The following is a 13,862-nucleotide window of genomic DNA, read 5'->3' as shown; positions in this document are numbered from 1 at the left end:
AAGGTTGGGCATCAGTCACGACAAACTCCTCAGGTGGGAGAGGAACCATTTTTTCCCAATCAGGGCAGGGGCCCGAGAACAGTTCCTGGGAGTCTGCTTGCTCATCAGAATGTGTCATTTTCATGGAGTGAGGAGGCTGGGAGGAAGGAGGAGCAGTAGCGAGAGGATTCAGAGTTGCACCAGTGGATGGCGTAGAAGACTGGGTGGTCGATACATTGCTGGATGCACTTTCTGCCATCCACGACAGGACCTGCTCACACTGCTCGTTTTTTAATAAAGGTTTACGATGTGGACCCAAAAATTGTGATATGAAGTTGGGGACCCCAGAAACTTTCCTCTCTCCTAATCCTGCAGCAGCCGGCTGCGATTCACCTGGACCAGGAACTGGGCCTATGCCCACACCCTCACGTGGAACTCCGCGTCCTAGACCGCGTCCTCTACCCCTACCCCTCAGCATGGTGGATTAAGAATCGAGCAGACACTGAGTGGTGTAAAAAATTTAGTGAATTATTGCAGTGCAGTTGGTGGCAGCCAGCGCTAATATAACGCAAAATGAAACCAGATATAAATTATAAGGAAGGCTGCATGCAGGCCTAGCTGTGCAATATGCAATTGTGATGCACCTCAAGTCCCAGAGGCCACGCAGTGAAATGCACTGGGTCACAGGTAGGCGTAAGAAGGATTTATCTTTTAAAATATATTTTTTCAATGCAATGCAGGCTATAGAGCGTGTATTGGACTTTCCCTCTATGGGTGTCTGTCACCGTACACTGTGCGGGCAGCTGACGGCAAACACAGAGCGGTGTAAAAAATTGGTGGTTTCTTGGCGTGCAGTTGGAGGCAGATAGCGCTTACGTTACGCAAACTGCTCTCAGAAAAAAATGTAACAGAAGGCTGCAAGCACGCCTAGCTGTGCAATACTGAGGTACTACAACTCCCAGCAGCCACGGAGTTAAATGCACACGGTCACAGGTAGCCCTAAGATGGACCGCTGGGGTTGTTGTAGACAGGATTCTACACTACCACTGTCCCTGCCTCACCACCAGTCTCCCTATACTATGTAGTACAGACTGCAGCCTGAGAACACTATAGCCTGCACGCCCGATATAAAAAAAAAGTGCAAAACTGCTCCCAGCAGTCACAACAGTAGTGCACTAGGTGAGCTGTGGCGCCCTAAGAAGGACCGTTGGGATTCTTGTAGACACTAACACTCTCCCTATAGCAGCAGCACTCTCCCTAAACTCTGCCAGTGTGTGACTGTGGCGAGCCGCGGGCGGCCCCACTTTAAATACTCAGCGGTCACTTGATCTCGCCAGCCACTGATTGCAGGGGGGTGGGATAGGGCTGGAACGTCACAGGAGGAAGTTGTAATGCCTTTCCTGTGCTTCTATTGGCCAGAAAATGGCGCAAAACTTTCAGGGAAGGAAATGGAATTGACTCGAACATCGCGTGGTGCTTGCCTCGAGTAACGAGCATCTCGAGTACCCTAATACTTGAACGAGCATCAAGCTCAGACGAGTATGCTCGCTCATCTCTACTTCTGTCCCTTCATATCCCACGTGCTTTAACAATTTATCACATCCTCTACCCACTGCAGCTCTGCCTTCTCTTTCTTGCACAATTTCTTTAGCAGTCTTCCACATCTTACCCTCTTTGCCAGCAATATTCCCCATGGCTGATGGTTTATGTATACCAAGAGGTTTATTGTTTTTATTCTTTCACACACATAAACAATCCCCTGTCAGTTGAGATATACAAGCGGTACCGCAGGGGGCCCTGTCCAGCATCATGGCCTTGTTAGGGACGCCTTACAGCGTCACTGATCGGGTTCCTGTTAACACGGGACACAGAGATTTATGTTTGCACCACGGAGGTCAGGTTCCGTAGATCAGGTCAGCTCACATCAATCACTCATGCATAAAGAGGCACACATAAAGACAAAAACATTTGCATGTCAGTACTTCCTCACCCTGCTTATTTCCCCCCATCTCTACTACTTCTCTTATGCCTATAAGAGGATCAAATCAGGGATTCTATCCCCTAAATACTTCAGGCTTTCCTGGTACAACTTATACCATGTCTTTCAGAGATTGGCAAGAGGGTTTCATATAAAGAACACGCGAACAGCATATTTAGCCCACCATATGGATTCTTTTAAAAGCTTATCCCAATCTACCTTTATTACAAAACATCTTCCATTATATTGTTTTTTAAAGGAGAGTGGTCTATTGTCAATATGCGTACATTTCAATCAGTCATATGCTTTTACATAGATAGCAGTTAATCATTAAGGCATTGTCTTTACTGGACACTACTGCACACTGAACTTCAAACAGTGTAACAGAAGATAAGGAAAGAATTTAAGTTATACTTTTGCTGAGTACTATTTTCTATTTCTGTTTCTGTAGGAATGCAATCTTGCTGTGCAAACATATGAATATATACGCATATATCAAAGGTGTTCATAGAACACAGGATGAAATATATATATGTATATGTTCTAGGCCCATAGCATTCACAATAGCGCAAACAGTGGTGCGCAAGTGCAAATATGCAGCTGCCCACCCGCATGCACAATAGCTAAATGTGCATATCAGCAAACTGCTGAGCCCAGAGACGCGGCCATATAGGCTCGTTGAAAGTAAGGCTTTCCGCAACCTCATGGTGGCAGTCGGCCCACACTACTCAGTCCCCAGTTTCCACTATTTTTGCCGCTGTGCCGTCCTCGCCATACACCAGCACGTGTCTAGGAATATCAACCGTGCCCTCACCAACGTGGTTACTGGGAAGGTCCACTTTACTACCGACGCATGTACAAGTGCTGCCGGTCAGGGACACTACCTCTCCCTGACGGCACATTGGGTTAACCTGGTGGAGGCTGGGACCGAGCCTTACCCTGGGTCAGCTCACGTCCTAGCCACACCGAGGATTGCGGCTTATGGTGAATTAGGGATGCGCCAAGTAGATCAACTAGGTGAGCTTAGTAAATAGTTTGACAGTCAATCACTCACCTGATGATCCGGCTCGTCTCGTCCGAGCCGAAAGTAGTATGCTGTAATTAGACTGGGGGGCGGGGACGCGCCTCCTGATCCTCAATCTACATCAATGAGCATCACATGGAGCGCACGTAGCATTCCATGTATTCAAATAAAACTTTATTTAGACGTGTTGGAAGACACACAATGTATTACGGGCTTATCGTGACACACCGTATTAAAAGTGTTATATTTGTTAAAGTATTATACTAAATGGTATAGTTATAACGAACTGCTATCTGTAGACAATATTTACCAGAAATAATTACGAACAAAAGACATAAATCATACAAATTAATATAGTAAAAATGAATCCCTAAATTAACATGTATAAAAAACTGTTTTATAAAATTTATATAATTACCATTTAAAATATATAAGACTTGTATAACTGACTAGCTGATTAACTCGGGCGAAGCCGGGTATATTTGGTACTGGTGTTTATCTGGTGTTCACACGGAAATCTTATGAAGTCGTGGTTACTTTAGGGATACTGAGGAAAAACATATGTTCACCATTTTGCATAGTTCTCTGCGTTACCCAGGAAACACCACGGGAGGTAACCATGCAACGTTTTATTTATATAAAATGACATTGAGAAGTGAGAGAATTTGATTCCGTACGTAAAATTTGGTCTGTAATTCTTTTGCGCTTGAATTGAATAATTGAGATGGGACAAAACAACTTTTCCTATTTATTTATTTATTTTTTTTTAAATCAAATTTTTATTGACATTTTAGAAATGAATAACAAGAAGGACAAAGACAGTTTGTAAGAAACATCTGCTACAGTTTGCATCCCCGGTAGGTCAGAGCTGAAGCAATAGGGTCGACAAAGTTCCAAGTCGGTTGTAAGGAAAGTTCCATAGGTGCGACGCTGTTGAGGTTTCTTCTTTCGGACCGATGAGGGAACCTGTCTTTTCTTTTTGATGCAAACGGGTTAGAACAGTCTAATGTCCATAAGAGAGAACGTGGCGTGTGATTTATCACGGCATACAAATTCGTCTTAACTTCGGGGCCACACCGAACTCAAAAATAAGTGTAGGGGGGGGAGGTAGGCAGGAGAGGGGACAGACAGAGGGAGGGGGGGGGGGGGGGGAGGAAAAAAAAAAAAGAGATGGGGGGGGGGTTATTGTAGGATCAATATATAGCTGTTACCAAGCTCCAGTTACGGGCTGGTTATTCCGTGTGTATATTAGGTCTTTTTCATGGACGGGGGGTAAGTTGGCCATCTTGAATGCCACTCATGGTGGAGTGAGGGGGGGGTCAGTCCCAACCATATGCGGAGGGAGTGGCGAAGGTCTGTGTTAACTAGAGCGACTTAGCGGGTGTAGGGGACTCCATGCCACCACGTATGTGTTTTGCTCACCATAGTCCCGAGCTTCGGGACGCTCCCCCGGGGAGGGGGATTCGATCTGGTATGGTATGATGGAGGTTGGAGAGTGTCGTCCCTCCGTGAGAGGCCCCAAATCTGTAGGACCCATCATGTGGTCCTCAGCTGTCTCCAAGGACCCCAGGTGTTCCAGAACTTTTCATGGGAACCATTGGCCCAACTGGAGAGCTCCTCTAGGTTAGCAATGGCGTCCACTTTTTCCATCCACTGATTTAGTGTAGGGGGGATCTTTTGTAACCACAGTAGCAGGATTAATGCTTTGGCAGCGTCCAAAAGGAAGGCAATGAGTGGGTTCCTCTTAGGATGGAATTCTTTAGACGGTTTCCAGAGGAATAACATCTCCGGGGAGATAGATATTCCGGGTACAAATTTTTGTAGAGTCACCTCCACCTCTGTCCAGAAGGCGGTCAGGACCGTGCAGCTCCACCAAATGTGGGAATAAAAACCGACATCGCTCTCGCATCTCCAGCATTTCCCGTGTGGGGTTAAGTTATAGGCGGCCAACCACTGGGGGGTTTTGTACCACCTTACCAGCAGCTTGTAGTGGCTTTCTTGGGCTATTATGCAGGGTGAGATGCCATATGAGGTGTTCAGAATTATTTTAATATTGGATGGTGAAAGGGAGATGCCCAGCTCTTTTTCCCAAGAAAGGAGAAAATTGGGTTTTGTATGGGAGGGTTTTGTAATGATTTGTTTTCGTATATATGAAATTTTCCTAGATTTGGGGTTATTATCTGTCAGGATTTTTTCAAAGCTTGTAAGTGGCCTGGTTGAGTTGAATTTTTTAAGGAAGCACGCTATGGTTCTTTTGATGTAGATCTGTTGCAGGAATGAGAAGTTGTGCCCAGGGAGGAGGTCCTTTAAGATTTAGTCTGTGTTTTTATGGGCTAGTGTTTGTAAGGCTCCTATCTTAACTTCCTTAAATTTCTCCCACACTGAGTGGGAGGCAGGGTCGTCTGAGATGTTTAGGAGGTTAGGGATGGCTCTCATGGGGGTGCATGGGGATGGGATTGGAGCCAAGGAATCCCTCAGCTTAGACCAAATCTCACAAGGACCCCTAATGAGAGGGTTAAAACTCTTGGATCTGCATCTAATGTTCGAAGGAAACCACAGGTCTTTCAGGCAAGATCTCCCCTCCGAGGCTTCTACTAGTGTGGATAATATTTTGTCTTTTGTTGGGGATGCCAGATCCATCCAATATCCTAATTGGGAAGCTTCATAGAAATCAGCGACGTTGGGGAGATCTATGCCTCCTTCTGTTCTTCTTTTAGTCATGAGGCTGTAGGCCAATCTAGGCCTTTTATTCCTCCAGACAAATCCAGAGAAGATTGATCTTAATGTTTTAAAGTAGCTCCTCGGAATATGGATTGGGAGCATTCTAATTTTGTATAGGATTATTGGGAGAATGTAAGTCTTTAAGATGTTTTTTCTCCCGAACCAAGATATTAGAGGAATATCGTAGTTCCTAAGGAGGTTTTTAATGTGGCCAATTAGTGGGGGGAAGTTCGCTTGGTAGAGATCCTCTATTCTTTAAGTCAATTTTATACCCAGGAAATCCATTGAGTTGTCGGCCCAGTTGAAAGGTGATTTTTCTTTAATAGCTTTAGAACACGCCTCCAAAACTGAGACATTTAAAACAGTGGACTTAGTAAAATTAATTTTGAAATTAGATAATGTCCCATAATTGATGAGCGCGGTTTCTAGTTTAGCTAGTCCATTCTCCGGGTTACTAATTAGGAATACTATGTCATCGGCGAAGGCCGCTGATGACAGAGAATGTTTTCCCCATTCCAAGCCATGGATTTCCGGGTCTAGTCTGATCGACTGGAGAAAAGGTTCCAGTGCCAACACGAATAGGGAGGGAGATAGGGGGCATCCCTGACGGGTGCTGTTTTTAATATCGAAAGCTGGGGATAGGATCTCATTGATTTTTAATCTGGCGTTTGGGGAAGCGTATAGGGAAAAGATGGCAGTGACAAAAGTCTGAGGAATGTTAAAGTGGAGTAAGGTTTTCTTCATGTAGCCCCAGTCTACCCGGTCAAAAGCCCTTTCGGCATCAGTTCCGACCAGGAGTAAGGGTATTTTAGATTTATGAGCGTACCGGATTGCATGGAGGATTCTTCTACTGTTGTCTCTGCCCTCCCTCCCACTCACAAACCCCGTCTGTTCTTCATTGATCAGGGATGGCAAGAAGCTTTCAAGCCTTTTGGCTAGGAGCTTAGCCCACAGTTTCAAGTCGAAGTTTAGAAGAGAAATTGGGCGGTAGCTGCCGCATGATTCAGGGCTTTTGTTATCTTTGTGTAGTAAGGTAATGTGGGCTTCCAGGGATTGTTTGGGGAGTGGTGCCCCTTGTAAGAGGGCATTGAAGAGATCAGTGAGTCTGGGCACAAGAATTTGCTTGAAAGAGTTATAATACAGGAGGCTTAGGCCGTCTGGGCCTGGACTTTTGCCCTTTTGGGCAGGATTTTAGAAGAAGCTCGACTTCTTCCCGGGAGACAGGGACCATCAGGGATTCTGCTTGTTCGTTGTCTAGCTTAGGAAGATGGGCTTGGCGTAGGAAAGTATCGGTCTTTTTTTCTAATTCGTCGTCTTCTTCGGGAGAGGAGGGTTTTTGTTGTCTTATGTTATAAAGGTCAGAGTAGTATTGATGGAAAGCTTTTGCGATTTCCTCCGAGGACGTGGCCTGTGCTCCATTAGAGGTTTTAATAGAATGGATGTGGTTTTTGGTGCGTGCTTTTTTAATCAAGGAAGACATGAACTTACTGCCTCTATTACCTTGTGTGTAAACCACATGTTTCAGATAAAGATGTTTTTTGTTGTAGCGGGAGTCTAATCGTTGTTTAAGGTCCCTTCTCAGGGCCTCCAACTTCTCCTACGCTAGTTTAGATTGGGATAGTTTTGTTAATTGTTCTAGTTTTGCTATTTTGTTTAATCTAACATCTATATCTTTTTGGAGGAGTTTCTTAGTCCTAGTCCCCAGTGCTATCAGCAGTCCTCGCATGAAAGCCTTGTGGGCTTCCCAGACCACAGGGACCCCTACATCCTCCCCTGAATTGATGGAGAAATATTCCTCCAGTGAGGCAGAAAGCCGGTCTTTCTCCTCTGGGGAGTCCAGCAAGGAAGCATTAAGTCTCCATCTCCATTCTTTGGGTTTAGGTTGGAGAAGGTGGAGGTCCACATGGACCGGGGCATGGTCCGAGACTGTGGTTACATCAATTTTGGCTATCACAATGTAAGCAAGAAGGTCAGCACTGAGGAATATGTAGTCCAGTCATTGGTGGGATTTATGTACCTTTGAGAAAAAGGTATAATCTTTTACCATGGGGTTCAGAAGGCGCCATGCGTCGGTCAAATTTAATTCTTGCAGGCAACGAAGGAGCTTCCTGATTTTTATTTGCGAGATATGGGAGCGCCCGGTGGAGGAGTCATTTAGCGGGTGTAAGGTTATATTTAGGTCACCTCCCAAGATCAGTTGGCCCTCTGTGAAATGTTTTAAGATCGTCAGATTTTTAATCAGCCAAGGGACTTGGTCCGAGTTGGGGGCATAGAGGTTAGCTATAGTAGTTTTAGTGTTATTGCAAATCCCCTTCAAGAATAGGACCCTTCCCTCTCCGTCCTCAAAAGTGGCCTGACATTTGAAGTTTAAGGCTTTGTGGATGAAAATCGAGACCCCCTCCGAGGCAGAGGTAGGGTGGGCGCAATGAAAGGCCTGATCAAAGTATTTGCCTGGTAGTGATAGGCATTTACCTTTTTTAAAATGGGTTTCCTGTAAGAGAAGAACACTCGTGCCATACCTTTTGCTAGTAGAGAGATGTTGTGTCTTTTTGAGGGTGAATTGAGGCCTCTCACGTTAAAGGACGTGACCCGCACACCTCCCATCCAGAGACTTTAGTCGTAGGGGCTGGCCCTGGCGTCCGAAGTTCCAACTTCTGCTGCGAATGAAGTACACACACGGTGAGTTATTGCAAGTAGTGTTCTCCCACGGGGGAGATGGTAGGGGGTGGGGATGGGGTGTGGGAATAAGACAAGAACACGTAAGGGAAATACGGTGAGGATAAGGTTCTATGGATCTTAATTCACTATCGAATTCAAGTGAAAGTATAATGTTAAAGGATAAAGAACACAGAAGAAAAACAAGGTAGATCGGTCTCATTGTTCGGTTGAGACCGACCTTTATTTAAGGGTAAGGGGATGGAGTGACTGCTAGATTACCAGCAGTCGGTCTAATGGGTTTTGCTGTCGGCCTAACCTGACCGGCACAAAGGGGGACCAGTTTAAATGGGTAAAGAACTAGAGACCCATGATGGCACGGGGCGCAGTATTAGCTCTGGGGGGGGGGGGTAGCCCCCAGTCGCCTTCTACTAAAGAGGGGAAACATTCTCTGAAAAAGGAGGTAAACACATAGGTAAAACATAAGCAAAGCATAGGTTATACGCAAGGCATAGGAGCAGCATACTCAACTTATTGTTAAAGAAAGCATTACTACACCCTCAATTTCCATCTCCACGATAATGCCCTGTGGGAAACGAGGCTGTGGAGTTCGGCACAGGAAGGGTGTAATCAAGGCGATTTTCTCATACGTTTGGCAGGAGAGGGGGGGTGCCCTCCTGGGCAGTATCTTCCTTCAGGTCTCAGAACCTGTGGCCTCTTCTCGGGGTTTTTTTCTTTTTCCCCTGGGCGATTTTGCGCTTCCCGCCAGCTGCCATCTTTCCGAAGGTTCCAGCCTCGTGAATTTAGGTAGCTCTGGTAACGGCTGCCAGCAGGGAAGCTCAATTTGGTCGAGGTCCAAAGACTGCCAGCATTTTTCCAAGTCGTCAGGGGAGCGAATATTTAATCTGCGACCCTTGTGTGTTATGCCCAGCCCAAAAGGGAAAAAGCCAAGCGTAGCGAATGTTTTTTTCCCTCAGAGCGTCCAGTAAGGGTCGCAGTAAGCGACGTTTCGCCAGCGTGGAAGGCGCTAAATCTTGGAAAATTTGTAGAGAAGCGCCTCCGTATTTGATGTCGTTGTGGTTCCTTGCAGCTCTAAGGATTGCAGCTGCATCTGGAAAGGCGAGCATTTTGCAGATGACATCCCTTGGAGGGTCGGACGCTGAAGGTGGTGGTCTCAGTGCTCTGTGAATCCTTTCGATTGCAATGGATGACACTCTTTCTGCGCCCAGAAGCGAAGATTCCTGATTGGCTGGAATCGGCACATGTGACGGGGGCAGAGCTACGAGATGACGCGTACAAGGGGGCGGAGCCAGAATGCTGCTGCTGGAAGGGGGCCGAAGGTAAAAGACCCATCTGCGCAAGCGCGTCTAATCCGGCGATTAGACGCTGAAACTAGACGGCACCATGGCGACGGGGACGCCAGCAACGGAGCAGGTAAGTGAATAACTTCTGTATGGCTCATATTTAATGCACGATGTATATTACAAAGTGCATTAATATGGCCATACAGAAGTGCATAACCCCACTTGCTATCGCGGGACAACCCCTTTAAGGTGCTGCAGCACTGCCGTGGGGAAGCGTCAACAGGCTGTGCTGAAACTCCTAAGCTTGGGTGACAAGAGGCACACTGCCCAAGAGCTGTTATAGGGTTTGATGGAGCAGACAGATCTGTGGCTTTCACCGCTGAACCTCCAAACAGGCATGGTCGTGTGTGACAATGGGCATAACCTGGCGGCGACTCAGCAGCTTGGCAGACTAATACACGTGCCATGCCTGGCCCATGTGTTCAATCTGGTGGTTCAACGCTTTCTGAAAAACTAGCCCCATTTGCCTGACCTGCTCAGTAAGGTGCATCGCGTGTGCAACTTGGCAGAATAATACCTGGGGGTCTGGGGGTCAGCGATGGTCACCATGTATTATCTCTTGTTTTACCACAGTTATCCAAGATACTGGATTGGGGCGTTCACAGGAAGCATAACTGATTTCATGAGACATTGACAGTTTCACTGTATACCGGTGGTGGCTACTTTTGCGACACCTCCTGCTTCAAACCAATCTTTGGTTGTAGGATGCGTTGCTGTATTGTGGAGATGTGTAAAAGTACTGGCATCTGAGTCCGCTTAATGGCCATGTTGGTTGCTCATGAAATTTTGTGACGAAGGTGGAATGGGAATGGAATTATGATCGTACGTTGATTTCTCAGCAGCATTGTGGGCTATCGGCCACACTGTCAAAGAGGGTCGCTGCCAGGGCCTGACAAAACCTCTGCCGTGTGTTTTCTGTTCCTCCTCATCCAATACGCACTTATAAATAGACATGAGGGTGGTGTGGCTATCAAGCAACCGTGTGGCATGAGGACAGCTGAACGCTGTGCTGGGAAAAATTTGGACGCAGGCTCGTGCCTGTGTCCTGGGGGGGGAATTAGACAGCAATGCCAGCATGTAACACAGGAGAAGAGGCAGTGGTGTCACCCGCAGGCGGTGATTGGCCTTCGTTGCACCTAGTGTGGTGCTTAGCTAAGAGGTGCCAGCACGTGGGCCTTGCTGCTTATGATCTGTCCCAAGTAAATTGTTAGGGGGGGTGACTGCAAGGCTCTTGCCCCTAATGTGGCTTAATAGTGGGACCTGGGAGCCTCAGATGCACCCATGCATGCTGCCCGTCCTTCCCTATCCGATTCTGTGGTGTTTCCATGACTTTCTGATGTTTTCAGGTGATTTAAAGTATTTGAGCTGGTTGAAGTATGATACAGTTTGACCATGGCAGTTCGACAGGGTAGGAGACAGGTAGGCCACAAACTCTGCCTAAATACTTTACACTTCAAAGCTATCACTAATGCTGTCACCTCTGTCCTCATCTCTCAGTTTCAGAACTTTTTTTTAAGTGTCAACCTCTGGGGCACTCTATACACATTAGCCCGTCTCTCCTGTCCTCACCTATGCACAGCTCGCAAGCACTTTATACCTTCTTGCTTAGCCTCAAACCCCCTAATGCCACTAACAAAAATAACAGTCATCCTCATAAATCTCCTAACCATCTGCTAACCCTCTTTATCCTGCTGCTACTAGCTGCTGGGGTTATCTATGCCAATCCTGGCCCACCCTCCACTGCTCCTAGCTATCAACCCCTACCTGACTCACTAATAAAATCCCCAAGCCCAACTGCTAGCCCATGCATTCCCTCCCCTGACTCCTTTAAATGTGCGCTCTGGAACTGCCAGTCAGCATGTAATAAACTCCCCACCATCCACGACTTTTTTACTGCTAAATCTTTCAGTCTGCTCGCTCTCACAGAAACATAGATACAGCAGTCTGACATGCCCTCCCCTGCTGCACTGTCTTATAATGGCCTGCAGTTCTCCCATACCCCGAGACCAGACCGTTGCGGAGGAGTAGGTGCTCTTCTCTCCTTGAAATGTACCTACCAGGTTATCCTCCCTGTACCCTCACTCACTTTTCCATCATTTGAGGTACATATGCTATGGCTTTTCCGCCCGCTATCCATGCGAGTAGCAGTTATTTACTGCCCCCAGGTGCTCCTCACCTGTTTTTGGACCACTTTGCTGCCTGGCTCCTCCACTTCCTATCCTGCAAAATCCCAATCCTCATCTTAGGTGATTTTAACCTCCCCACTAATGACCCCATCTCTCCATCTGCCTCTCAGCTTCTTTCGCTCACCTCCTCCCTTGGTCTCTCTCAACTCACAGCCTCTCCCACTCACAGGGATGCCAACACTCTTGATCTGGTCTTCCTCCATCTCTGCTCTGCTTCCCACTTCGCTAACTCCCCTCTTCCCCTCTCAGATCTTAACCTCCTCTCTTTCTCTGTCACGATCCCTAACATCTCTCCAGACCCACCTACCTACCGAACCTACAGGAACCTTAAGGCCGTTCACACCCAGGACTTTGCTGAATCCCTACAGTCCTCTCTGTCCCCTATCTCTCTCCTCTCCTGCCCCAAACTGGTTGCCGCTCACTACAACGCCGCTCTCAAACATGCCCTGGATGAAGCGGTGCCCCCCAGGACTCGAGCCATCCAATGTAGATCGCGGCAACCCTGGCTAACGCCTCAAACACGCTTTATCCAGCGGTGCTCTAGAAGTGCTGAATGGCTGTGGAGGAAGTAGCAAACGTCCGCAGAATTCTTCCACTACAAACTCATGCTCAGAACCTACAACCTCGCCATCCACCACGCCAAACAAGTCTATTTCACCTCTCTAGTCTCCTCACTATCACACAACCCTAAACGGCTCTTTGATACTTTTCACTTCCTTCTCAGCCCTAAACCGCAGCCCCCTGTGAGGATCTCAGTGCTGAAGAGCTGGCTGCTTACTTGAAAAAGAAAATTGATGACATCTGTCAGGAAATAACTTCCCAATCCTAGACTAGCCCTGACCCTAGTCTTGTCAGCACCGCATCTAGCTCCTGCTCACTGTCTGTACTCAGACCAGCAACAGAGGAAGAAGTCTCCAAATTGCTCTTCTCTGCTCGCCCACCACCTGCACTAGCGACCTCCTCCCCTCTCACCTCCTCTGATCCCTCTCCCCGATGGTCATCTCCCATCTCACCACTATATTCAACCTTTCTCTGACCTCTGGCATCTTTCCCTCTTCTTTCAAACACGCCATCATATCCCCACTGCTAAAGAAGCAGACTCTGGACGCGACTGATGCTGCCAACTACCAAGCCATCTCTAATCTCCCCTTCATCTCCAAACTACTAGAACGCCTGGTTTACTCCTGCCTTGTAAGCTATCTATCAGAGCGCTCTCTCCTAGACCCCCTACAGTTTGTCTTCTGACCTTAACACTTGACAGAAACTGCCCTTACAAGGGTATCCAATGACCTACTGACAGCAAAATCGAGGGGTGATTACTCCCTACTGATCCTCCTCGACCTTTCTGCAGCATTTGACACTGTTGACCACAAACTCCTCCTCAGTATGCTTCGCTCCATTGGCCTAAAGGACACTGCTCTCTCCTGGTTCTCCTCTTACCTATCTGACCACTCTTTCACTGTCTCCTTTGCTGGCTCTACCTCCACTCCACTTCCCCTTGCTGTTGGGGTCCCGCAGGGCTCGGTCCTCGGCCACCTTCTTTTCTCTATCTACACAGCCCCTATTGGACAAACCATCAGGAGATTTGGCCTCAAATACCACCTGTATGCTGACGACACCCAGCTATACACCTCTTCCCATGGCATCTCTGCACCTTTCCTCCAAAACATCACCGACTGTCTGTCCGCTGTCTCTAACACTATGTCCTCTCTCTACCTAAAACTAAACCTCTCTAAAACTGGCTTCCTGGTATTTCCACCCTCCACTAACCGACCTCATCCTGACATCTCCATCTCAGTGTGTGGCGCCACCATAACTTCTAAACAACACGCATGCTGCCTTGGGGTCATATTCGACTCTGATCTATCATTTACCCCCTACATCCAATCTCTCGCCCGAACATGTCAGCTGCACCTCAAAAACATAGAAAGAATCCGCTCTTTTCTCACTGTGGA

Source organism: Eleutherodactylus coqui, chromosome 5 (genome assembly GCF_035609145.1).
Source record: "Eleutherodactylus coqui strain aEleCoq1 chromosome 5, aEleCoq1.hap1, whole genome shotgun sequence".
Classification (NCBI taxonomy): Eukaryota; Metazoa; Chordata; class Amphibia; order Anura; family Eleutherodactylidae; genus Eleutherodactylus; species Eleutherodactylus coqui.
The sequence above is the reverse complement of the archived record's forward strand: the minus strand, read 5'-3'. Positions refer to the sequence as shown.